General features: G+C 39.5%; 1 protein-coding gene across 2 annotated transcripts in view; it reads left to right on the forward strand.

Annotated features, from left to right (window-relative positions):
• The window catches only part of SORBS1 (sorbin and SH3 domain containing 1), a 160,447-nt gene that overhangs the window by 33,211 nt on the left and 103,553 nt on the right, over window positions 1–23,683 (forward strand). Inside the window, exon 2 of one of the 2 annotated variants that reach the window (XM_065746223.1) lies at window positions 5,398–5,456. The gene's annotated coding sequence lies outside the window, so the exon portion shown is untranslated. Of the gene's footprint in view, window positions 1–5,397; window positions 5,457–17,192; window positions 17,346–23,683 lie in introns of those variants that run through there. The other variant, XM_065746224.1, reaches the window with a different exon arrangement.

A 23,683-nucleotide genomic window follows, 5' to 3' on the forward strand; every position in this document is an offset into this window, starting at 1 on the left:
ACAGAGAAGTAATTGCAGAAGAGAGTACCTGTTTGTTTAAGAAAATAAAAGAAATATGAGTTGTGCATACATTTCTCACCCTGATTTGAGGCAATTTAGGTGGGAAGGTGTTCTCATACTTGCAGACTGGGTCATTAATTTCATTCTTAAGCAGGCAGCTTTTCATAATCTGTCCATAGAGGTGCCCACGTGTACTCTAGATGAACTCAATGGATTTTTGTAGGAATTTGTGTGAAATCTTGTGGGATTTATTAGATATCCCTCAATAGATTTTCAAACTTCTGTCACATTTTGCAGATAGGATGTAGTTTTACCAGTGAGATCTGTAGTGCTTGACAACTGATGAAAAACCAACAGCTTTCTTTTAGGTTTATAAATAAGCATTTATTAAACAAGTTCAGTGTGTTCAGTGCCTCTGCACCTCCATTTTGTGTGCTGTAGTGAATGAGAAATGGCCAGGATAGCAGAAAGGCTGAGTGATGCAAAGTGACCCAGAAGCTCATTCCAGGAAGTTTATTTTCAGAAAGTGTTGAGTGCTCAAACTTTGAAAACCCTTTAAAGTATTTGTGATTCACACCAGACTTTCTTTCAGTCTTGGCTGATAGGCATCTCATAGAGGAGACTTAACACTAAATGGATTGATGCACAGAATGCTTTGACTTTTTTAGCTGATAAAGTGATAATTATAAGGAAGTACTACAACCCATCAAGTAACAGACACATGGATAACAAACATTAAAAGGTTCCTATTCCAGATGAGTTATTTCTTCCATCTCTGTGGGTGAAACATCTTTTCCGTTGCCTCCTACATAGAAGGGATTCTTTTCTATACAGTACAAATCCTACAATTGTCCTTATCTACCCATTTCCTTCCACTCTTCTGTTCTTGCGTGAAAGTTATTCTCCTCATTTGGCTACTTCTGCAGCCTCTATTTCTATGTACTATAAACAGTGCTACCCTTTCTTCCCAGTATCCTCCTACACATACTTTTGAAGAGCTGTGGTTGCTAGGATTACAGTACTAGAGGTGTGGGGAAGTGTCCCTTCGTCGTCAGCTTCCTTTTGTGATCTTCTGGTTCTTTTTGCATCACTAAAGTCATTTTTTCCAAAGGCATGTTTGTTGTAAGACCTTTCCGCAGCAGTACTGTTGCTGCTGCTGTGATCCTCAATGCTCTTCCTGGCTTTTTGTTTGAGATGCATGGAAAGTCAGTGACTAAGCTGGAGAAAATTACTTGATTTCATTCTGTGCTGTGAGTTGAGACTTCAGTATCTTGCCTGGGAACTGTTTTTCATTGTGATTAAAGGGGACAGGCACTCTGAAATGACAGAGGCTGTGACTATTTTCTCTTCCATCTCTTACCTCCCTGCTCCCTCACTCCCAGGTTTTATTCATACTGGGTCTGTAATGCATCATGTACAGTGCAGAACTGAGCACATTTCTACTTCACAAGAAAGTGTGTGAAAAACGGCAGCATTCATATTACTGTAAGTGGCACAGCAACTGTCCTTTGATGTGCCAGACTAATTTTTGCAAGAATTGACATGATGTTAGACTCTTGTGGGTGTAAGGCTGGAAGTACATGTTCTTTGCTAGCTAGTATGGGTTTCTGTACAGTATGGGCACTGTTCGTTTGTTTGTTTTCAATACAGGGCATGTTTGAGCTACAGAGTTCAGTTCCAGAAAGTTGTATTTATTCCAGGGGTCTCATCTTAGCCTTTCCCTGAAAGGGATAAAAAAAATCCAGTCATTTCAGAATCTGTCTAAAACCTTAAGTTTGAAATGCTTTCACAGTGCACAAAACAGTCCAGGATAGTTCCAAGCTTGCTGGAGGCCACTGGACCTGTTTTACAAGGCAGGAGCTCCTATTGGAAGAACCTGACCACTGATGGCTCTTAAAGGTTTGCCAGAGTCGCTCAGGAGTGATCACTTAAATATTTATGCAACAATTGAATGATTCCTCTTGTTGAAAAGGAACGGCATGCAGTTATAATGAAGACTGAAGTTTTGAACAGCCTGGCACTCATCTCTTCATTCTTTATACTTATATACAGAGTTGGCAGAATGGAGATTGATCATAATGCGAGTAAAAAGCTCAAAACTTGCACTCAAAAGTAGTTAGGCACTGGAAAGGTTACTTTGAGAGGAGACAGTAAAGTAGAATAGTTATAAATAAGATAAGCTTATGTGTGAGATGAAGAAAAGGTCTCCCAGATTATTCATTGTACCTCCATCAACTTCTAGTTTCATATGTTTATTTTTGATACCCAAGATGTGTACATTTGCTACTCATACCTGAAGGTCCAAATATTTCCACACTTACAAGTAATTTAGAAAATTTACTCATCTGTCTGAAGCACTATTTTAGAGTACAAGATGTTCTACATTTTATTTATTTAAAATATAATAATTCAGATATTTGATTTCCACCTTTCTTAATCTCTTTGAAATCTGCGTGGCTCTCACATAAGCAAATCAGACTGTTGCACTTGCCAGAAGGGAAATGCATGCATGTTTGCCCTTACCAGAATATTTTGCAGGGAATGGCCAACATCCTGGGTACAATTTCTTCAAGCTGTAAATCAGCAGTTTAAAAGCAGAATTCAATGTTGCTGTTATTGCCCTTCTAGCTGCTAGGAATGTAGTTGCAATATGTGCCTGATTCTTAAGGATATCTGTAGGAAGCATGTGTTAGTGATTTAGCTTAATTGGGCTTTCAAAGATTTTCTTCTCTACGGCAAACCAATGGAAAACTCTGAATCAATGTTAGATAAGAGTGGTTCATGTCTGAGTTACGTATCTAATGGCAACTGTAACTGTTACTGCTCTTCAGAATAATGTGTGCTCCAGCATACTTTGGCATTTTGCTGTCTTGAGGCACATGGAAATTTCATCATTTTCCGTGAGTAATGCATTTGGAATCAGGGTATACATATCTCACTTCACTTTCTCTGTTTTCAGGCTCTGCATTTTAGCCAAAAATATCCAGGAGTTTTTATTGAAAAGAGGTCTGACATTTTCTTGTTTGATTGTTTCTATTCCCAGAGACATTTATTTGTGAAATGTGTCTGAGGATAGGGCACATTTGAGTCAACAAGCTGTTGTGCAGGTAAACAATCCAAGTCTGACATGCTACAAGTAACCCACACTCAGTATTTCCTCTGATAGATTAACACAGAAAAAAAGTATCTCTATGTTTTCCTTAATAGTACTGCCATTAGAGCATGAATAATTCAAACTATGACATGAATGGGCTTGGTTGGTCCCATGACTAAAAGAAGAGTGTTGGGTAGGGTATTTGATCCAGAGTAAATTCAAGATAGAATGAAGGGATCCAAGTGTGCTTTTTTCATTTATTTAGGGGTTTTCTTTAGTGATATTAGCTTCCCACAGCACTCAAGTAGGGTAGATTAGCATTACTTTTCTCTCCGTGGATAGTAAGTGAGAAATTAATAGCTGAATGCTACTGAAAGACAAAACAGACAAGCTGTTTTGTAGACAAAAATATGTCTGTTGGTGGAAGAGGCTTAAGAGTATCAGTGGTATTACATTATGTCTTATAGGTATATCTAACATTGTTGTGGCACGGTTACGCGTTGCACTATCCAATGTGGTGAACCTGATTTCTCAAATCGTGAGAAGGAATAGCTTCAGAAACTGTCAAGATGGGAAAAGGAGTGAGATGTATGTAAATCAGTCCTTGCTTCTGAGTTAATATAAGTGGTGAGGTGGATTGATTCCTAACGGGAAAGAAGGGGTAGGAAAGTTCATGGGGATTTCACTTATTACCCAAAACAGCATTGTGGGAAGGAGAAAACTCGTCACCGACTGGCAAGAACATATGAACAACTGCGCAAATCCTGGAACTGAGAAAGGAGCAGCTGGGCAGGAGAGTGGTGGCACACCATTTGTCCGATTTAGCTATTGCAGTTTCCGTGGAGATAAGTAAAAGGTATTACTTTTGGAGTGACCTACAAAGTACCCCGGCTGTGGGAGAAAACCTGGTGTCTTTTCTCAATCCTACTGGGCTACCGTTTGCGTTTTCAAAGCAAAGAAAGAAGCAGGGAGGAGCTTTTCAGTTTCAAGAAGTGCCTGCTTCTTTATTGCAAACTGACAGCTTTTCACTGGGAGTATGCAGAAGTGATAAATATTCCCTTATGACCCAAACACAAAATACTCCCCACCCTGAGGCTCTGTGGTAGGTGGCAGCTCCACACCGTTCTTGGAGAGCAGCAATTGAAGTCTGCTGGTTGCTTGTATTTCTGATCATGTGTCCTTGGTGGTTGCAGCGGAGAATGAACTTCCCTTTTGCTATCACCTGCTCTTGAAAATGTGTAGAGAAATGGCTGCTGTGGGTGGGGGGTAGCCGGCAGGTGGGTTCCCACTAATGAGGTTAGAAAAACCTAGACTTAAGCTTGAGCAGAAATCTCGAAGACAAACCTTCTACAGGACTGAGATCTCACTGACATAATCTGGATAGCTTTTGCAGATCTGCCTTTCTGGGCAGCTTTAGGGTTCTGGCTTTTGGGTTCTTAGATTGACCTTCATGAAGAGATGGGCAAAGGCATGAGGATGTGCTTCCCTGAGAGACTGCAGCATGGCAAAGCAGCACTCTAACTTTCTCTCTGAGGAGAGAGCTGGCTCTGTGGGACACCCACTTTGTCCCAACACATACATATCCACAAACCGTATCCTCTGCCAGTAGGAAAACACCTGGCCAAATAGAAATGTTATAGCTGCAAAGCAGACATCTTTGTTCATGAGAAATTTTGTTTCCCTGTATTAAATGCAACATAGTGTTAGAAAATCAGTCAGGCTGTGATTTATGTCATGAGCCAGGATAATTCAACTATTTACTGACTTTTATGGTATTTTTAGGATATTTAGAACTGCTGAAAGATTTCAAAGAAGGTCAATAGAAGTTATCCTGTATTGGCTGTATTTTTGACACTATTTTAACTTACTATGGAATCCAATACCTTCTAGTTACCTTGCAAGCCTGTATCTGATATATTAGATCAAAACATATTTCTCTCTCCAAATGCTAACAGCACCACATTCAGTACTCTGGATATCAGCAGCTGAAGTGGGTGTTGCAGGAAGTTTGGCACTGTTTCTCTTTACAAAATAATAAACACACATGATGTTGCTTTGGGTTTTATATAGATGTGGAGGCTCTTTACTCATAAAAGCTGATTCACAGACAAATGGTGAGTTTTAGCTTTTAAAGAATAAGTATTGGAGTAGATAGGCTAGAAATAATTGTTAGAATTTCCTGCAGAGCCCAAACTGGTGTTTTGTTCTATTTTTAGCTAAGAGATCATTTTAGAGTTCATTCTTCTAATGTATGCGTTAGATTATTGTATTCTATAACACTTAATGTTTTTCTCTTTTTCCAGGAGGAGTCCAGAGCATACCTGTGGACCTGTGGCTTCTCTTTCTGCAAGCTCTGACAAAGGTATATGCACTGTTACACTCCTTAATATTCATCTCAAATGCAGTATGGAAACTTTCAAAAATGTGGCTTGCAAAGCTATTGGTAGAAGAAAAATACTTGCTTGATATTTAATGCAATATTTTATAGACCGGGCAAAAGTCATTCCCACAAAGTTGTGCTGAATAAAACTAAGCTTGAAAATTCACGTTAATGTGTACAGCAATGACCATGCTGCTTGTACCATCTACTGTGAGTGGGGTTCAAGACTGGGCTTCATGGTAATGGCAGAACACTTGGTTTGAGAGGCTCCAGTACAAGAACAAAGTTAATTAATAGCAGGTAAACACTGACTTCAAAATCATTGCCAGTGGCTGTTGATTAATATGAATACTCAACATCATGCTCTAACTCAGTTTCCCCTCCTGGGCAAATACATGACATAGAAGTATTGTGTCCTTCACTCACTGAGTCTGAGAGTCTCCCTAGATATCAGCAAGGAGGTCTTATTTTCTAATCAAAGACTGAATCGGTGTTGTACCTCTCCTCTTCAGCAGCTTGGTACCTGAATCAGTTTTACCAGGAGAGTTGCCTTAGATGGAGAAAGTGCCATCAGCAGATGTGTATGATTTTTACCCAAAGATAGGATAGCAAAGTAAATAAGAACCTGATGTTCAGAGTTTCAAAGCTATCCCTGCTGTCTAGTTGGCTGTATAACTTGGAAGAATTGAAATAGCTTTTGTGGCGATAATTGTTAGCATAAGATTTCAGCATTAAAAATAAATAATAGCATTTTTTTTCTATAAATGTTACTGTAAAAACCCATAATATATCTTTATATTTTCACAGTTTCTTGAACTAATGCAAATAACTATGGAGCCTGATGATTAGTTTCTATACGATTTTATAGGATGCTGCAAAATCCCTGGGTGAAATTGTGTTTTGTAAGTCTTTTGTAAGAGACTCCTCATGTTGGCTTTGCCAGCTTGGCAGTGTCTGTCTGGTAGCAGAGAAAGCAAAGTATGATGGGGAGCTGTGATTTTTTTGTTGTTATTTTTCCATTTTGTATTTTTTTCCATTTTGAGTAAAGAGCAGGAGTTGGTTCCTTTGAGCCATCAAACTGCATAAGCTTTTACTACTCCATTTTGTGGTGTCTTCTGTATTTTCTAGCTCCCCACTAGTTGTAGTTTCTAGTTTGTAGTTGGAGCTGAGGGTGCCCCATTTCCTCAGTGATTCATGGGTATGGAGGATGTTCATTCTCTTTTTCAACGTCCCAAGAACTGTGAACATTTTCTAGCTCTACATTTGGAATGCCAGATATTCCCTGACCCTGTGTGAACTCACAAACGCTTTTCTCCATCTGTAGACCCTTCTTTCAGTGTAAGAGAAAGAACTGAGAATGATTCAGATCTAATTTACGCAAAGTTTTCCTAAGTAATTCTCAGCCACCCATGGGTTTTCCTGGAGAAGCAATATACAATAGGCTTTTGTCTTCAAATGGATTTATTTATTATTTTAGAATCTAAATGCCTAGCTTGACCCTGATCTTAAAAGGTTTTTTTGTTCTGAAGCTCAGCAGTTCATCCTCGAAACCTTTTGAAGATGGGACTTTTCTGTGAATACACAAGGTATCATAAATCTGTTCAGTACTAGAACTAATGCAAATTATTCTAGTTATATCTTAGTTAGAGCCTGTTACATTTTTAAAGTAACTGGAGACAAAACAAAACAGTCATGAAAGAAGTTGTTATAGTTCCTACAGAAAGATATTTTTTGAATTAGGTGTGGCTTACTCGCCAAAAGCAATGAGGTGGAGAGCCATATTCTCAGCAACAGGTTTGCAGTTCTTTCAGACTCTGAGCTCTAATTTAGCTGTTTAAGATTAGTTGTTAACTATTCACTGTGGCTGTTGCTTGGGTACTTGAAACCATGTCCTTTAGAGGCAAAATAAAATACCTAACAAATCCCTATCTTCTCCACTTCAAAATTTTTTATGCATGAAGGCCATGCATAAAAAAGTACCATTTAGCTGGTGATAATACAGTTATTTTAATTTGAAAATAGTGCTGCTCAAATAAAGAGAGCTTCACTGAGAAGTTTACTTAAGTGTTTTTTTTTTCTTTTTAATGCAGTATAGGAGAGTGGGGTTTCAACTTTGTCTGTTTAAAGATCCTCCCTGTTTTAGTTTGATTGTGGAAGCTGTGATATTTGATGAGCTGAAAAGTTAATGAAAATTATATGTTTATGGAGATGTGTTAATCTTTCTGTGTAGAGATGTGTTTCTGATCCTAGCTAGTATACTAGCTAGAGAGCTGCAGCCAATTCACACCTGTTGTATGCTTGCAACTGAATGGGACTTTCTGTTAAAAATTTAGCTTTCAGTCATACGGTGGAGAATTTTCCCAAGTGTTTCAGTTCTGATCTGTTCAAAAGTGTTCATCCCTAGCTCATCTTCACTTGGTAGTCTTGCCTCTCTCTCCAGCTTTCTTTGCAGCTGTAATGCTTCTGACTGTATATATGGTGGACACCTTTCTTCTGGAAGTGATACTGTCACTGAAATTCAAGCTCTGAATATTGTGATAGTTACAGATAAATACACTTAGACTAGTACTGAAAAACCTTGTCATGCACAATCCTCAAAATGAGAGAACGAGGGGTTTGTAGTTCATCTATTTTTACTGCCATGCTGGTATGTCTGAATTACCTGCAATATGTTTTTTCAGTCTACTTTTAAATGGCTGAAGTGGTGGAGATTTTTCATGCCGCTGAAAAAGCTTTATGAATTTCATAAGAATTGACTATAGTACGAGTCATTCCTAATAGCTGGAGATGGTTTTTGCTTAATTTTTGACTGATTTCTCATGGATAGAGCTCCTTTAGATTTAAATTTCTAATTTCCATTAAAAATGCATACTGAAAACTATCAAAATCTTAATTAATCACTGACTCAAATCCCTTTCAAGGATAAAATATCAATAGTGTTATTAGTGGAACCTTATCAAAATTCAGAGAACAGGGATTCTGACCGTAGTATATAGTGTTGAGGTAAATGGCTGGGCAGGATCCCCACTTCCCTCCCTGTTCTAGAGCCCCCTCAGATATTCAACAGAATAGATTCTTAATGTATTCCTGGATTTCACATCAACAGTGTACAAATTGTTGAGATTGAAGGATAAGATTTCTCATCATCAACTTCACCATCAGGAACAGCCTGATAAGGAGATACCGTGGATAAAACAAAACCCAAAGATTTCTATTTCTACTGGCTGCAGTTTGTAAGTGTTAACATGAGGCTAGATTGTATAAAGACCTGAGACTCATGTTGTCCCAGCGCATTTTCTCCATTAGCACCACCATATTTTATTCACTGGTCCTGAGGCTGAGACATTGCACATTCCCTTTTGCTTGAGTATTCATTGTTGTGTGGCATTAATAATGAAATATCTGGCTCCTGTTTGATCACTGAAATAAAAATCTGCTACTGGAATTTCTTTTTCAGTTTTAATTCTAACACAGGTTATGATACACTGAAAATCAGAAATAAATAATGACAGGAGTGGAGTGAGGAATGGACAAGACCATTCTTGTCTCTTCAGCCAACACTGAAGTGAAAACAAAGATTTGAAATGCTTGCCTACGATTATGTTAATATGGGGGTCGAGAGATAGGTGACATAAATGAGGTACTACTGGTATAGCTGAGCTCCTGAACTCTGATTAAAAAAAGGAGAGTAGATATGACTACTTCCAATGCTGTGATGGATGTTTGTTAGACCACTTTGACTATTGCATTATTTAATTTTGAGATTGCAGTGCCACCAGGTAGTTGCTGTTTGGTTTTTTTTTATTTTAAAATTCCAGAAGCTTCTGACAGTCAGCAAGGATCGTAGCCAAACAGTCTCACTGAGTTGGAGTGCATAGCTTGTTCCAGCAAATGCATTATTAGGTATTAAACATTTATACAGCAGTATCAAGTTAGACAAAGATTCACAAACATAAATAAGACCTGTTCTTTGCACTGCAGAGCTTCCAGTCTAAATCGTGCCTAGATGATGACATATAGAACAGCTGCTTGTAGGAGGAAGGGTGAGAACTGCTTTATGGAAAAGTGATTTCTGAGAAGATGGTGACTGGAGAAGGATTTGCAGGTCTAGGAACTAACAAATCAAAAGGTTCAAACTGAAGTGAAAACAGGAATCGAAGCTATGAAGCTAGTTCAGGAGCTAGAAAGGAGCAGGAAAGAAGTTGTTAGTTATGAGATAAATTTAATATTAAATGGATTTGAGAATGCTCTCTTTTTACCACTTTTTGAATGTTCAAACAGTGATGCCTTCAGCGTTTCAAGCATCTTGCAGATTTTGAGGATGACACACTTTGGATGGCTTTCTACCAACTTTCTCTGCATGATACCCGAATGGAGTAAAGTCTGTGGGAGTTTCTGTCTTGAAAAGCAATTAATAACATTTCTTTGATCTTCCCTCGTCAAGATAAAACTTCAGTGCCTATTGATCTTCTGATCTTTTTCCATGCTTCAGAACAACAGTTCTACCTGAGAAGCTCCTTCTATTCTTCTATTGACTAGAAACTTCCAGTACTAGCTTTATTCTCTCTGAATTCATTCTATCTATTTCTCTTTCAGTTTTTTTTTTTGTTGTTATTGTTTGCTTTGTTTTTGTGTTTTTTTTCTCCACTTAGAGCAATATTGAGGAACTTGAAAAACAAAGGTTTGCGCTGATGCTTGTATCTGTTGTCCGGAGTCTGCCCTGTAAGGGAGCTACAGAAAACACTACATGATGATAGTGAACAGTATGGGAAGAGATTGTTATCTGGAGCTGGCTCTAAGCAGAGTTGTCTAGGGCACACGGTACTCTCTGTTCTGCAAAATGGAGCTGATTCCACTGTGGCACTGCTGGGAAGAAGGATATATAAAAGAGAGGCACGGTTGGTGTGGCGAAAGCAGTGACACCTTCTTTGAGCCTCTGTTGCTGTTTTTGTCCCTTGCTGTCTGCTGACAGCATCAGGAACAGAGGAGCTCCTTGGCAACTTCGTTACAGCCTGATCCATCATTCAGATGTGTTTAATTTTGCCCACACTGCCAGGAAGCTTTTAGCCTGTTAAAACCAGATAGTGCCAGGTCTTTGTGGTCTGTACAAGTCATTTCATGGCAGTGCTATGAAATTATTATTGTTTCTGCCAGTTATGTTTGTGTTACTTTGTGGCTTTGTCTGAGATCTGGGCATGATGCATGTGCAGGGAGGAGCGAATTGCCACTGTGAGGTGAGAGCCCTACAAATATATAAAGTTGCTATAAGTAGCATTAACATAGATTTTTTTTGCCTGTTCTCAAAATTGCAGAGTATGAAGTAACTCAGTGAAGTGAACTCATGGAGAGAGACTCTGGGTAAGCTTGAAAGTGGGACTGCAGTCCTTGCTGGAGGCTTTTGTGTGCCCACGCACCTGTTGTGTCCTAGCAGCAAATCTACACGTGGCATTGGGAAAGCAAACTTCTTCTTTGCCCCAGCACTGCGCTTAACTGTCCAAGACCATTACTCTTTTTTCTGCTTTCTCTCACCCCCACAGTCATTTTTAATACAGAGCTATCAGAGGAGTTACTAAACCTTTGGCTGAGTGCAGCAGTTTTAATCAGAGCACTTGCAGAATGTGAGAAGTCACACACTGGAAAGCTGCTTGCACAGGGGCAGTGAATTTGGGAGCAAACTGTCAGGGAATGGCCATCCTGTCACCAGTTCTTGAACTCCAGCATGTTACCAGCATGGCAGGTAAGACGGGCATGCTGTCCTTCCTGTCTGCCCTGCTCTGCCAGCTCCAGGACATTTGTATGCTGGTGACAAAGGCCATGGTTGAGGAGAAACAGACAGTATCACTGGGTAACTCTTAAGAATGAAGTCAACAAGGACTCTGTGGGCTGTTTCCAGGTAAGCCTCCAACCATAGAGCTTTGACCATTTAAGCAAAACTGGTGTGACTTTAGTTTTAGATTTAAGTTTCTGAGTGCTTGGGTTCTTCCTGATCTATTGGCAGCTGCTAGAAATCATAGTCTCACCTACTTGTGGCAGGGCTCACTGACAAGCCTACAGGATGCAGTTGTATGCTCCTTTTGTAGGCTGATGACAATTCCAGCATTTGGCCTAAAGTGAGAAGTCCTCCTCGGAAAAAGATAATGTTCCATAGGAGGGGATTGCATCTATCCCTCTCCCAGACAAACCTTTGTGAGAGCAGCAGAAGTTGGAATAACCTAAAACTGAGATTACAGTGTCAGTCCAGCTGGAGGATGCGGCTTTTAGATTTGATACAGGTAGCATAAGGTGGTGAAACTTGAGTGGTGGCTTGAGTTGTTCGTCTAATTGTGGAAACAAGCAGCAGAGCAAAGGTAATTTGTATAAAGGTCTGGGACCACTGCAGGCCCTGGTGCCAAGGACAGCCAGCCAGAGAAAGAGAAATGTCACAAAGAAGGTGAATGGGGCATTTGAGGTATCTATAAAGTGAAGATTTATATCTCCAAATCACAGCTTAGTAGCAGCTAGCAGCTATGAAACAGTGTAGTGAGGTAGAAGTGAAAGGGGCAATAAATGCAGATAGTAAGTAATCCTGCTTACCAAAATATTGCTAAGAAATAAAATTTCACCCCTGGAAAGAAAACCAAAACTACCAGAACTGAAGCTGTCGATCTGAAAATGAAATGGGAAGCAAAGGCTGAGCCAAGGTTATACTTTTTTCCTCTTCCCCACATATTATCACAGGGAAAAAGATGGTCTGTTTCTTTCTTCCTGCCTGTTCCAAAACCACAATGGCTGGATTGATAGAGCTTACGCTATTTCAGGTTTGGAACTACAAGCTAAAGGAGATAAATTGCTTCTTGCATGGGAACATGTAGGGGGTGGGGAGAAAATAAAGAATGAAGCACATGGGAAACATCTGCTTCGAGGAGGCATATTAGGGAGTAAGCGTCAGCAAGAGAGCAGGAGAAGCAGATGTGCTGCTTGCAGAGCCAGAGCTGCAGTAAGGGAGAGGAGAGGAAGCAGAGCTAGTCATAAGGCTTCAACCAAACCTGGAAAACAGAGTATAGACCCAAATTGCAATTTAGAGTGGAGGTGCCTCTCTAATTGAGATTGGTGGTGAAAAATTTGGAGTTTCTTTGGGTACTGCACTGCCATTAACATAGACGTAGCTCAGGGAAAGAAAAGGGGAAAAGAGGTAGATGGTTAACTTACAGAATAATGTATGAGAAATGATGCTTCCTTCACGAAGAGAATCACACCATTCTGTTGTCAGGAGGGAACTGAGCTGTCTGGAGAGCATCAAAACATCTGAAGAGGGACAATATTAGAGTAGGGCTTCCAGACTTTGCTTCTTGCTGTACCACAGGTTCCTTGGGTGACCTCTACTTTGGAGTAGATTCACATATTTGGTTCCAAGTTCTCAGAAATGCCAGGAGTATTGCTCCAGGCATACAGACAATCATACTTGTTCCCAAATATTTGTTTTACCTGACTTGTTCTCTTGGCTTCTGCCTTGTTTCACCAAAATGTGAAAGATTTTGATTTAAGTTCTTCTATGGAGTGTATTTTCATAACTGGTGTAAACTGATCCAACTCATGGCTAGCACCGGTGAGGTAAGTTGGGAACTGATCCAGCTGAATACTTATCCAGTAAATACAAAATGATGCCTTGTGGATGCAGGGAAGCTGCTTTGTTTCTTCTCAAGCAGTAGAGAAGCCCAGATGCAGCTTTCCCAGAATTGCTGATTAGTTTCTTGTATGTGACTTTGAGGCTTCTGGTACTGATAAAGGCTTTTGGATTAAATAAAATGATGATCTGATCAACTGTAGCATCTCCCAGGTCCATTTTTTCTGAAAAGTAAAAATAATTAAAAAAATTCTATACATTATTAAAATTAAAATGGTTTTATTTCTTTAATTTTTGGAAGATTTTTTTTTTCCACATTGCTCTTGGGAGACTGATCCAAAGCCTATCAAAAGCAATAATAGGATTCATATTACTGATAGAATACTTTGGATTGGTAATAACGTTACTGCTGTGCCTGAGGATTGTGCTCTTTAAACTCCACGGCTCAATCTTTATATGTCATAACATATAATAAATGGGAATAAAATTTATTCTGTGTATTCATTTGAATTTATGGGAAGCCTTTGTACACTTCAAGACCACAGTTGTCTTGGAATTGATCTAATCCCTGCTTTCACACACACACACACACACACAAAAAATCTTGTGAACGTACCTCAAAGTGTTCTACAATAACTTGGCAAATGAATCCAGTACAGCTCTTTCTGTGGTTGTGCTACACTGTCATTCCCATAATGAGCCATAAGAAATGCAGTTGTGGGATTGCTTCCATACCAGTTGAAAAGAACTATCCACAGATAGGCAGTGTTGTTAATCCTGGGTTTTGGATGACACTAATGTTTTCTTTCCAGTCTAGGTGGGCTGGAGAAAGAAATGCAAGAAAATTTTCCATGAACCACAGTAAAAGAAAATTTTGCTTCCTTTGTGAGAAGAGCCACTCCCAAAGCAGAATGCTTTCAGGGTGGGTGGAGAAGTTAGCTGGAAGGGAGAGGCTTTGTGATCCAAAGAACAGATTCAGACTGTGAAGTTCTGTCCTGCATCCCTGATGCTTGTTTGCATTGCCTCAGCCCACCAGATTTCTGTGTTAAGCCTGATTCCATAAAGTGGGTGCATTTTTTGAATGGGTCCAGAGGCACTTGAGCCTTCTGTGTTCAGGACGAGTACTAAAATATCCCATTGGGCTTCCACGTAAATCATGGTCAAGAAAAATACTGTGAGTGTACAACTTGTCTCTGTTAAGAACATACTTTTATTTTTTGAGAAGATTGCACTGATGAAAAAATCCATCTTTTCCTTGAAAATCATTCTGTTCATTCCTCTTCCCTTGCCTAAGTACCTTTTCTCTCATTTTCTTTCAATTTCTTAGCTCTGTCCAATGGAAAGGGAGCAAGAAGTCAACTGAACTGGTAGAAACACACTGACATCCCAGACCTGATTTTTTACTTAAAAATAAAAATTAGAAAAAAATGAGACTAGAAAAGTCAGATGAACTGCACATAAAATCTTACTGGGGTGCAGTTCCTGTAGTCACTTCTATTAAGCTGCTTCAGATTGTAATGCAGGTGTAACTCTTTTCAACCCAGGGATGGACTTGTTGGGGCACAGTGGTGAAGGAGGCTCAGGATCAAAGATCAGACCTGAAGGTTGTTCATTAGGACCTATGCAAGAGGAAAGGGAACATTTGTTCTTGCTACATCATCCCCTGCACTTTCTATGGAGGGAATGCATAGATGAAGTGAGAGAGGACAGAAATAGGAAGCAGAGCTAATGTACATTCTTCACCATACCTTGTTCTGAAACACTCAGAGCAGAAGGCAATTTCAACATAGGTGTGAAGCCTGGCTAAGGAAGCATGCACTCTCTCAGGTAGACCAAGGGATCTGTGATGTGGTCATTTCTGATGACCACACTTCTTGCACAAACATGTTTTCTTGGCCAGCCTAGGATTCAGAAACTAGCTTTCTCTTTGTGACTGCTTTGCACTTTAGAGGAACCATCTAGCAAAGGTGGGAGCAGCTTTCTATTGATATGAAAAAAATATATCTGACAAATATAACAACAGTATGATATCTTAGCCTGCATTTTTTACGGGAGAAGTAACTTAAAATAGGCAGCGTTTGATTTCTGTGGTGTGTACTGAAAGTAGTAAATATTTATCTGTCATTTCCTTTCCTTTGAGATAAACACTAAGGACTTCCCTGTCAGTCAGACAATCTCTGTTTCTATACTAACTCAGCTCTTTAAGGGAGACAGACATTTCCTATTACAACCATATAGAAGCCTTGAACTAAAATACTTTGCATGCTTTTGCAGACCTACAGGAAACATTAAACACACAAAGACAGACAAACAGCTGTTAAGTCCCAACTTAAAATTAAGCAGAGAAGGGAAGCAGAGTTTGTGGCTGCTTTTCTTAGAGACAATCTCTCAAGTCATTTGGTTTATTTTGCATATAAGTGTCTTGTTTCTGAATATTAATTAACACCAGCTGTTGAACCAGCAAAGCTAGTGGTCAGTTATGGCTTTTGCTACTCAGTGAATGCTTGACTACTGCAAGGCTGTTTTTAAGGTATGTCTCTCATTGTACAACTATTTGCTACTCACTGCTATGGTTGTTACTCAGTTGAAAAGTGAAAAATGCCAGCTGACGATGTATAAAAAAGAAATACATGTATTTAAAATAGCTTAGATATTAAATATCAGGTTTCACGTCCGGAATGCATTAAGCAGAAAATAGGAGAAATAGCTGCTGAAATCTGTTATGGAAAGACTGTTGGTGAGAAACTTTGCACGTGAAATAGTCAGACTGGAGTATCAGGGGAAGAGACATATCTCCAGCAGTGTGAAAAATGTGACACTTTGAGTGCTGCCTTTGAGGAAGTGCAAATTCACTTCAGGTCAGCACGGGTTATGTCCCAGTGTCTTCTTTGGTTGGTAGTCAGAATTTCAAAATAGCTTTGATGCTTGCATCTTAATGTACATAGTTAATTCTCTGTCTGTAAAATGAATCTAACAACACTGACAGTTACCTGCTAAGGAGTCTAGTGAAAATGGGGTAAATGAGAGTATAAAGCTACAGGTGTGGCTCAGAGATGTTCCTCCTAATCCAGTCTGCTATCTCTGGTAGGAGCCAGTGTCACAGCTTTAGGGAAGGGGTTAGTGTAGAGGCCAAATGCAAGTGATACTTCAACAAAGTATCTGCACCTTCTAGTAACTTGTGGTTAACATCTTCCGGAGGTATGAGTTCTTAGCATTTTGTTTTTGAGCTAGTTTTTTGAGCTCCACGAGATACTGTGGCAATGAGGTTTGCAATCCAGTTGCATATTCTGTGAAAAAGTACTGGGTTTTGTTTGTTCTAATGCTTGAAGAAGCCTTAGAAGATTTCATTCAGTACTTGTGTTACCAGAAGGAATGAGCTGCCATTCCCAGATTAGTTTTGATGCCTATCAAGACTTAATAGAGCTCTCATTTCTCTTCTGTCAACGCCTTCTCACACTAAAGAATCCTGATTTTTTTCAGTGTCTCCTTGAAGAAACTTCCTGGGACTTTCACTGTGGTTAGCACCTACCTTCCTTCCCTATCTAGTTCTAACTTTGGGGTGCTAATATATATGAGAGATGCTTTCAGTTGTAAATGTTGCTACTTATGAACTAATACTTACTGTTTTCTTGGGAATTCTTTGTGAGTAGGCATTCTGGATGAACTGGGTATTACAATACAAGTAGATTTAAGACTTAGAAAGTGCACGTGAACTCTTGTCCTTGCAGGGAGGAGAAAGACAATCTTTTAGGGATTTATTTCCCTAAAATTTTTAGATGTACTGATTTTTAAAGTGGATAAATGACTGTCCGGTAAGTTATATTATTTTCTGAGCTGAGGTAGAGACAGAGCTGATTTGTTTTGTTTTATAATTATTATTTTATTTATTTTTAAGAAAAACAGAATACAATTCAGAAGAAAAATTTTCTTGTGAAGTTTCCAGAACTAAACTGTTTTACACCCAAGAAACTGCCGGGACATCCCCTTCCTTCCTTTCCATGGCAGCTGTTTCCACTCTGTATTTTAATGAGTGGGCTGAACTAAAGCCTTTGGGAAGGGCTTTCCCCTCCTCCCCCCCTCTCCTGGCGTCCGTATGTAAAAGGCTGCACTACAATATCACGCTCTGTGCTTCTGTTGAATGAGTAAATGCGTATGGCTGGACAGCCCGTAGGAAGGGCTACATCATGTTCTCAGCTGGTTAAGCTCCTTAACGCGAGGTTTTAAAAATTTCCCTGGATGTTCATCTGACGTGATTTTGGCTGCAAGAAGTGAGTATTTAAAACCTCAGAAGTTTTCAGTGCTTTCCAATCTCTTCTGTGTTTTCCTCTATAAATAATTTGTGAACTATCTGTTGTCTTTGGAGGGAGATTGTTGAATTATTTCACTTTACGTTTCCTGTTAACTGTTTGCATCTCTTCTGAATGGTTCAGGTTTTCCTGCCTAATGTTGCACGCTGAGATTCTTGGAGGAAAGTAGCTTAGATGATGTTGCGTATGATCTGTGGGGGAAAGTACTCCTTTTTACTGCATAACTAAGTGGGACTTACTAATCTCTGCAGATGTTGTTCCCAGTGTACTTTCTGAGTCTCCTTTTTCTTTATTTCTCTCTGCTAGCGGAGTGACTTTTATGAAAAAAGAAAGCAAGCCTGATTGTGTAGTTTTATTCAGTGTCTAATCAGTCACTCTTTATTTGTGCTGAGAACATCTGCTTTAGCAGCAATACAATAATTTCTCTGTTTTCCGTATGCTTTCTCATACTGAGCAGAACTGGGAAAACGGTGAAAGCAGCAGTACTTTTTTTTTTTTCTGGTTTTCCTTCGTCCCTCAATTACATTCCCTAAACTCAGCAAATAGCAGAATTCCCTCTGGAACACTGGGAAGCTGCCCAAACTCGCTACAGTTGCAGTTTGATGGACTATTCATATAGCGGGGATTTCTTTTTTCTCTCTCCTTTATATGGTCTGCTGAAATTCTTTCTGTTGTAACTGCATTCCTGATTGATTCCATTCTCAGATAGGCATCTCTTGCCTGTTAAATTTCCCCAAATGAACACCCTGAAACTGCAAGATCAAGTTGAAAAATTCTTAATATTGAGAGTAAAATGGGCTTAACTTTAGCCCTTCTTAATAATTGTTAATTTTGGTCTGAAATTATTGTCTTAATGTAACAGTAATGTAAATTGAAGCTGACGTGAAGAGTTAGAAATTTGGTTTGTGTTTGTTTCTACGTTTCTGTGTTGCAGCTGGAACCATTTAGAGCCAACCCCAAACTTGATGAATTGACTCAGTAATTAGTAGCATAGTCCCATTTTAAATGGACCTATTGCTAGATGTTTTTTCTTGGTTCTGCTGACAAGTATGGGAGAATTCCTTTTGTTTTAAAAGTCTATGTGAGTATAGAATCATGGAATTGCTCAGGTTGGAAAAGACCTTCAAGATCATCGAGTCCAACCTCAAGGTTGCATGTGGTCACTAGGACTTCAGGGCAAGCATAGTGGTTGGTATTTGTGCTGGATTTGCAGTCCCATTTTCCAGTTTTATTCTGTTTCCATAATGATCTGTGTCTGTCCTGGTAATATTCACCTCACTTGAGTTTTGCATGACAGAAGCAGCCCCCTGCATCCCCAAAATAGGGTAAGCCTGTAGACTGGGTGTTCCCATGGCCCCAAGGCAGCCTGTGCTGTGTGCAGCAGCTGCTCTTGGGTACCAACTTGTCCGTAGGCATTGGTCTGAGAGAAGAAAATTGCAGCTAGTTTGACTTTTATTTGGATTCAGCTGAAGGCTGTGAGCACTTTTTGATTTAGGTAGATGTGGGTGATAGCTGAAGATGTACCCCTTCTTATGATGGGTATTGGTTTTAATGTTTCCATTAGGAGTATTTCATCTTGTTTAGTAACTTGTGGTCATTTTAAAAGTTGGAGCTGTGTTATGTGACACTAGGAACAAACAGCTGCCTGCTGCTGCTCTGAGTTGTCCTGTTTGCCAGCACCTTTCTAAGCACGCTCCTGCTCCTGTCCCTGCCTGAGGGTAGCTGCCAGGGCCTGAGCTCAGGAGGCTGAGCAGAGCCTAGCACATTGCCTCACGTTCCTGTTGGGTTTTCCAGGTGGTTTCCTTGAGATTAAAATCCGAAGTTTGCTATTCCAGATTTTTCTGAGGCAGACAGGCCAACTGAGGCAGATGTCTAGAGGAATGGCTGGAACCCAGAGCATGGTTGTTAACGTCTTTTAAGCTACCTTGTATAGAGCTTCAGTTTGTTCTGCGGGAGGGCTCCTCTTGTAAGGCTCCTTTCAGGTTTCTGAATGGTCTCCCAGTTATAGAGAACACAATCTCTATTGCAACCAGTGTGATAGCTCAGTGTCCTGCAGAGCCATCATTCTTGGCCAACAAGAGAGGGAATGACTGCACCTGGGTGTGAGAGGGCCCAGCAGCCTGGGAAGCTCAACATGCCTATGATGGAAATAGGTTTTGGCAGTGAGCTGGGGCTCACCAGCTGAATACATAACCCTGCTGCACACAGTGTGATCTCTGCCATGTTATTCGATCTATTTGCATTATATTCCCTCCACTGTGCATGTAATAATGCTTTATTTGTTTATGTGGTTTGTATCAGTTCTGTACTAGTCTGATAAGGAGTGCAGTCCTACGCACACCTAGCACGTTAGGGCTGGGATTTGATTGAACCATTAGATAATACTGCAATAAAAATACTGAAATATGAAAACAGATTTTTGAGGTAACTGCATCTGCATTTATTCATATAGAAAGCATTTGTTGAACTGAATATCTGCTGAAAGCTTTATTGGGAAAGGGTCACATCTGTCACACAGTGCGTCTATTTGCCTTCAGTTTATTCCAATTAATCCATAAAGTAAGATTTTTGGCTCCTATTTTTGGTATTAAGGTCTGGTAATATCTGAGCGGAGGCAAGCACAGATTTATGCGTTGAATCTTCCTTGCTAGGCAGACTGTAGTAATGTTTAGCACATTAGTATGTTTTAATGTAGCATTCTACATTATTTTTAAATTCCTCTGAAATTTGCTGGCTCCTTCTGTAAGTGGTAGGATTCCCAGGGCCGAGGCTGCATAACTAAAGGGTGTCCTGTTGTACAAGAAACCCCATACAGCCTTTAACGTGTTTAGTTTCTGAGTTACAAAAACTGTGTTCTGATCTCTCTGGACTCTTAAAAGGCTTACTTAAGTTTTGCAGAGACTGGTCTCTGAAGCCTATTTCTTTTTGTTCACCTCTCATCATCTTGCCACATTCATGAAAAACTTTTGGCACTCAAATCAGTGCTAACCTGTTTTGCAGCTCACTCTCGGATATCTCTTCAGGGTTGTCATTCTCACTCAGAGTCTTGATATTTCCTTTGTGACTTCATAATTGCTTTGAACTCCATTGATTATGATATTCAGGAAAAAGGAAAATAATGAAGAAAAGAAACAGAACAAATTTGTGTCCCTGTTGATGACAATGGATAATTACATAAAATATGGAAAGATTTGAAAGTATATACTTTAAATATGATTTTTCTGCATGATTTTAGAGACTCTTTAAAGATTATATGAAATGAATAAACCTTATGAAAAATAGAGTATCACCTATCTTTTAATGATGCATTTTCTTGCAGATAGTATACATAGAAGGATTGTTATCCATGAAGTAATCAAAAGGTTTAGCTGGATTTTGCCTTCAGTGTACTCAAGTACCGTCATTCTTATTCAGTTGTGAATGACAAAATGTTGAAGTGGGAAAAGGTGGGTTTCTTAGAAATCAAGTAATCATTAATGATAGCAGTGGAAATCAAAATGATCCTGTCTGTGGTATTAATCCTTAATGTTTTTGGTAATTGGGAAAATACAGCCCTTTTTATTGGGATCTGCGTGGCTGCAAGTACTGGCATGGATCAGATGCCATGGCAAGGAGCTAAGTTTGGATTTACAGTGGTAGAACCAAAATCCTGTGTAAATGTATTTGAGATAAGTTACTCTGGTTAGACACTGAAGAAAGAGAAGTCTCTGTTCTTGAGAAATGCTGCTGTGTTTGAATTGATGTAAATGTTACCTGGAATATTCCAGGAGCTTATGGCCAGTAAATGTTAAAATCCTGTGAGGTTTTTTGGGGGAATGTGAGGACTGAGTGGTAAGTGCACAGCTCTTATATAGTATTGATCTGTGTTTTTTAAGCTCCTGAACAGGCTGGTGGTTTTAAACCTTTTTTATTTATTATTTGAGAAAATGAGGCACTGTACTGTAGTGCAGTGATAGCAGAAGGCTGGGAAAGGAGCTCAGATTTCCTGAGTCCCAGATCCTCAGTGACCTCTTAGAATCTGAGCCCTGCTGAATTGTCTTGAGGGAAAAAGCACCCTGCTCAACTGTGATTTCTTAACAACACTTTGAATGCGTACATCGTAAGGGCTTGAAAGCTGAATGTCATCAGAAAGTTTGCTTTTCATAAAGGTAGGTCTGGAAGATGCGTGGATATACATCTAAAACTAATGAAGGGGATGAAAAAAGCAATTACCGCTGTTTCTGTTTGCATGTTACAGTATTACCAAAGAGCAGGATATTGTCCCTGGTAAATCCCATACCCTTATGGGTAATGTCATATGATTGTCTAAGCTGCTACACAGCAAACATCTCTTGTACTTTTCCTCAACATGTTTGTAGTTGTTTTTTCCTTTAAAATATCTAGTTTGGTTGTGTGGGTTGGTTTTTGTTGCTTTTGTTGTTGGAAGCTGAAGATTGCTGTAATGCTTTCTCCAGTAAGACAAGTCCTGTGAGAAGAGATTGTTACTTGAAATTGTTTGAGCTTTTCATACAATCAGCCACTCCTAAAAATGGCAAAACATTGCTGTTTCATGCACAAGGAGGGGTTGTAAATAAGAAACTATCCAAAAATACCATAGTTCTTGGCAGAGACAATAATATTTGGCAGGAAGTTTGATTGCAGATCTTACACACAAGACTACTACTTTAAATGTTGGTTTCATTTTTTCTCAGTAAGATCAAAAGGTTCTCCCTCAGTTTTTGGCATGTATATGTATTTAAACTGTTTGGGGGCACATTGTATGTAATTAAGTTTATAGGCTTGCTGAAAACCTCAGATTTTCAGCTCCTACACATAAATGGCAACTCATCTATCATATCTTCAGTAGCATTGGGGAGCAGGCTGTCTCAGAGCCTTTTAAAATGCCTTGGTTTCATATTTGCCAAGTTCTTTTATTCTCTGTAGGTTTTAATGACTCAGACCTCTGAAATCTCTTCCATACATGGATAAAATGTAAGCACTGGTTGGGGGTGGAGGAGGAGAATGGAGGGAACAACTTACTGAACTGATAGTTTTAAACAAACTTGTGTGGTTTTTGTAAAACAACATTTTGGTCCTCTCGAAGTCTTATGTGTATGTTCACATACAGAGCATCTCCCAGCCTCCATCATGATGGAAGCTAACAGGAATAAGTCCATGTCAAATGCCATCTGTTTGCATCCTCAGTCCTCCATCCAGGCCTGTCTGAGCAAGGAGCCTTTCCTGAAGTTATATTTTGACAGAATTCCTTCAGCCTTTCTGCCTTGTCCATCTTTTACTTGCATGTTAATAAAATAATTTTAATGTCACCTCCTTCGAACAGTGCGTGCCTTCATGCAAGCTGCACTTCCTTCCAAGCAAGCTGATAATGGATGATCAGCAGAACTATCAGATCAAATGTTTTGCACTCATTTCAATTTCTAAAATAATTACTAAAACAATGAAAGATTTTAGGTGGGACTCACTGAGTCCCCTTCAAAGCAAGAAACGTATTCAGAGGAGCTGGTTTGGCCTGGTGCTCTCTTACGTCAGACAGAATTGTTGTATTCTTTCTTTTGCAATCCTGTAGGTCATTTTGGTCACATCATCTAAGTGTTGTGGACAGGTTTTTCAGAAGTGTAACGTCTGCTCCCATTCAAGCTAATGGAGGCCTATTTCATTCACTACAGCTTTATTAAATGGCACGCCAAAGTCAGGATCCTGAGAACTAGGCTTTTCTCTCTAGAAGAGAGGTATAAAGGGACCTAATGCAGATGTAAAGATGGCTCAGGCATTTTGAAGGAGTCTGGTGCTACAGCCAGCAACACCAACTTGAACTGACTTGTCTGCTGTTCAGTAAGAAGTGCGTATGATATTTCTACATTTCCCTGAGAAACAACCCCAAATTCAAGTAATCCAATTTTCTTAATAAATAACTGAAGTGATGATTATGAGTTTAAGAGCTCCAAGTATGGTGTGGATTTGTGATGTGCTGCATGTCACAAGACTGCTAAGGAAGCCAATTTCTTTGTCGCAACGCTACAGCAATCTATCAGTTGCTCATGACATTTTGTAATGGATCCTTGCTAAAGTTCACAAGGAAATGAGGATCACTGTCTTCTAAATGTCACGTGTATTTTGCAGACAGATAATAAAAGCATTTTGTTACTGAAATGAACTGCCTTCTCTCATTGACATTCTGAAGCTCAAATTAATAATGTGCCCTGTAGCTCTGGATAACATTGCTCTATTTGTATTAAAGCACCAGCAGAAGTAAATAAAACTGTATTTTAGGGCATCCTTGTTACATGATCCGAGACAGT

The sequence above is a fragment of the Cyrtonyx montezumae genome, unplaced genomic scaffold, assembly GCF_038088225.1.
Source record: "Cyrtonyx montezumae isolate F1298 unplaced genomic scaffold, pur_monq_1.0 scaffold_4, whole genome shotgun sequence".
Classification (NCBI taxonomy): domain Eukaryota; kingdom Metazoa; phylum Chordata; class Aves; order Galliformes; family Odontophoridae; genus Cyrtonyx; species Cyrtonyx montezumae.